Here is a 4,197-nt window from a genome sequence, read left to right as displayed (position 1 = left end):
TAGGAACTCCTTCTTTACCTGTTGATCCAGAGGCATGAGGAGCTTGGTGCTGCCGGGTGGCAGCCTAAACTTCCAGTGCAATGGATCATCACTGTGTCTCCTGGCGGCAGCATTCCTCCCTCTGGAACTAAGACCTCTAGGCCAGCAGAGCATAAGGTGGTGGGAACGAGGAGCAAAACTTTTGCTGGTGGATCACTAGAGGTGATGGTGAGTAGTGCTATGCTTGGAGTCCTGGCTATGGGAGGAATAGCACCTTGTATTGGACACTGATTCCGAGCATATCCAGCCTTCTGACAGCCTTGCCCCAGCCTTGAAAGGCACTGTCACTGAGCTGCACAGTCACTGAGTCCTCCAAAGGCCATCTGTCAAGCCAGTTGCCTCAGAACAGTGGGAGCCTGGAAGGCCAGTGAATTCCATGAACATTGGGCCATCCTGGCATTTCTTTTTCTGTGATGTGAGTTCCTAACCAGAAGAAATGCTGTACTGATACCATGACAGTGGAGAATGTGTTCTGTATACCCACAAGTGGTAGTTTCAGCAGAAGCACTGTACTCAGGGAGGGCAAATCCATATGCAAAGCGTGTATTCCACTTAGAACAAATACTGTCCATTCCATGATGGAAAAGGTCGTAGGTAATCAACCTGCCACTGAGTGACTCACTGATCACTCCGGGGGATGGTGTCATACTGGGGACTCAGTGTTGGTCTCTGCTGCTGGTAGACTGGACACAGTGGTGGCTGTAGAGAGGTCAGCCTTGGTGAGTGTGAGTCCACAATCCTGAGTCCATGCATAACCTCATCCCTGCCACCATGGCCACTTTGTTTCTGGGATCCTGGGGTGATGACAGGGGTGGCTGGGGAAAGAGACTGACATCTACAGAATGGGTCATCTTATTTCCCTGTTATTAATGTCCTGCTCTGCTGAGGTCACCCTTCAGTGAGCATTCACATAGGACACATATATCATCACAGTTTCTGCCCCTTCAGTGAGATCTGTCCACATCCCTCTTCCCCAGGCTTCTTTGTCACCCATCTACCTATCATGTTCCCTGCATGTCCCTAACCAGCCAGCCAAATTATTGGCCACAGCCTCTGAATTGGTATATAATCTCATGTCTGGCCATTTCTCCTTCCAAGCAAACTGCACAATCAGGTGCACTGCCCCAAGCTCTGCCCACGGAGAGGGTTACCCTTCACCTTTGTCCTTTAGGGATGTCCTAGAAGGGGGCTGTCATGCTGTAGCTGTCTGCTTTCAGGTGGTACCTGGGTATCACACAGAACCATCTGTAAGGGCCAAGAGAAGGCCTAAGCCTTCTCTTCCTCTGTCATCTGATCCTAGGGAACTCCCCATGAGGCCATCGGTGCAGGCTGGGAGAGAGAAGGCAGTGTACCAGGGGTGGGGACCATGGGCATTTGGGCCACTTACGTAGCTGACTTGTGCCTTCAGGGCCTGCTGGAGCCTGCTCACACACAGATCCCTTTCCTCTGATGATGGAGCGCTGCCATGTATGCCCACCTCATGCTTGGTGGGTCAGATAAAACTCAATTCACGCTGGGCAGCTCAGGTCACATGGGAACTTCATGATCCCCAGTTAAGCGTTCAGCCCAGTGGCAGACAAAGAGATGTTTCTCAAAAGGAAAACAGTTATCTGCAGAGGATGGCAAGGCTGTGCACTAAAATCTTAAGGGCCTGTGCTGCAACTCACCTACAGGGGCCTGTCAAAGGACCCAAAATTATCTGCCACTGATGCTTCGAGCACCATTGGATCTGCTGGGTCACATGGCACCTGTGGCAGACCAGCATGCATGGCCACCTGGACCTGCTGCATGGCCTTCTCTTGTTCTGGGCCTCACTCAACACCAGCAGCCTTTCAGGTCACTTGTTACATGAGCTGGAGCAATACACCTAAATGAGGAATACGCTTCAAAACTCCAAATAGGCCCACTAGACTCTGTGTCTCTTTCTTGGTTGTAAGAGGAGTCAGATGCAACAACTCACCCTTCACCTTAGAAGGTATGTCTCAGCAGGCCCCACACTGCTGGTCTCCTAGGAACTTCACTGAGGCAAGGCCTCTGAGTTTTTGCCATTTTTGTTTTGTTTTGTTTTTTTCGACAGACAGGGTCTCAGTCTGTTGCCTGGGCTAGAGTACAGTGGTACAATCATAGCTTATTGCAGCCTCAAACTCCTGGGCTCGAGGAATCCTCCTGCCTCTGCCTCCCAAGCAGCTGGGACCACAGGTGTGCACCACCATGCCCAGTTAATTTTTTTAACTTTTTGTAGAAATAGGGTCTTGCTATGTTGCCCAGGCTGGTTTTGAACTCGTGGCCTCAAGCAATCCTCCCAACTCAGCCTCCCAAAATTCTGGGATTATAGGTGTGAGTCACTGTGGCTGGCCCACTTTTGCCAAATTTATTTTCCATCCTGTGACACACACAAATATCTTACCAGTCATTTAGAGTTTCTACTTCTTGCTCACTGGGTCTCGTCAGAATGATTTCATTAATGCAATGGACCACTGTGCTGTCCTGTGGAAGGGAAAGGCAATCAATATCTGTGAGAATGACATGATGATGTGGGCTGAAGCATCAGAAGACCCCTGAGGGAGGGCACCAAAGGTGGAGGTTAGGCACTGAGGGTGGAGGGTTGCTGGCCTTGCCAGCTGAAAACAAATTGCTTCTGGTGGGTCTTATTCACAGGAATGGAGAAAAACTAATTTATCAGCTCAATAGCTGCCTACCAGTACCATGGGATATCTTAATTTGCTCAAGCAATTAGCACATTTGGTACAGCAGCTGCCATTGAAGTTTCCACTGTCATTCTCCAAGATCCATCTGTCTGCACAGGCCAAATAGGCGAGTCGAATGAGTATGTGGCAGATTGAGTATGTGGGAATCACCACCCCTGTGTCTTTCAATTCATTGATGGTGACACTAATCTCTGAGATCCCTCCAGGTGTGTGTTTTTGCTTTTGGTTTGCTATTTTCCTAGGTAGAGGCCATTATGGAGGCTTCCATTTGGCTTTCCCAACCATAACAGCCTTCACTCTATAGGAACCCAAGATGGGGAAGCCACCGGCTGCTGAGCAGGTCTGTTCCGATGATGCATTCTGAAACTGATGCAGTGACCACAAGGCAGGCTTGTCCACCATGAGACAATCCTGAGCTAAAACTCCGTTGGTCATCTGACATTCACAAGCCCCTATTTTGTCTGGTCAACCACAATGACATTTTGGGCCAGTCCAGAGCCCAGCAGTCCCCAAAGTATCTGATTTTCTTTCCCCCAGTGCACAGTTATCCTGGTTAAAAAGCCATAGGTCCCTTTGGGGAGGGCCAGAAGAAACGCTAATGGTATTGATTTTTGGCAAAGTACCAGGGTCCTTCTTGGCCTCTGCTATGGCCTGAATGTTCATTTCTTCAACATATTTATATATTGAAACCAAATCTAAAGTGCAACATTATTAAGAGATGGAGCCTGCAGGAGGTGACTGAGGCATGGGGGCTCTGCCTTCATGAATAGGATTAGTACCCCTATAAAAGAGGTTGAAAGGAGCTAACTTACCCCTTCTGCCATGTGAGAACACAGCAAGAAGCACCATTTGGGAAGCAGAAAGTGAGCCTTCGCCAAACACGGAAGTTGCTGGCACCTTGATCTTGGATTTCCCAGCCTGCAGAACCATGAGAAGGAAATTTCTATTATGTATAAATTACCCTGTCTAAGGTCTGAGTGGCCTAAGATAGTCTCCCCACAATTCAAGAGGTTCTGAGTTTGTAAAGTGGTTCAAGTCCAAGAATTGGTTAAGAAGCAATGACTTTGTTTCCATTATTCAGGTTAGACCTTTGTTCACTCGACCTAGAGCTTTTCTGCTTATACAGTTCAAGTAGGATTTATAGGCTTCATATCTGCTTCACTTCTAGAGCCACCATGATCAACTAGGAAATGCCAATGACTGACTATGTAAGTCAGAATATTCTCTCTGGTGCTTTGACTCTACTGTCCATCATAGTAACCACACCCATCTTGCCTTTGGTGATTGAGTGCTGCCACTTGCTCCTGACACCCTGCAATCCAATTATTTCCATTGCATTCAGGTTTCCCCATTCAGTGAATGAGTTTCCATTGTAAAGTCTGGCCTACAGAGAAGAGTGATCACAGAACTCTTCAAAGATGTTGGAGCTTCCCTCATGAATATATTTCGC

The sequence above is a fragment of the Colobus angolensis genome, unplaced genomic scaffold, assembly GCF_000951035.1.
Source record: "Colobus angolensis palliatus isolate OR3802 unplaced genomic scaffold, Cang.pa_1.0 Scaffold306, whole genome shotgun sequence".
In the NCBI taxonomy this organism is placed as follows: domain Eukaryota; kingdom Metazoa; phylum Chordata; class Mammalia; order Primates; family Cercopithecidae; genus Colobus; species Colobus angolensis.
The sequence above is the reverse complement of the archived record's forward strand: the minus strand, read 5'-3'. Positions refer to the sequence as shown.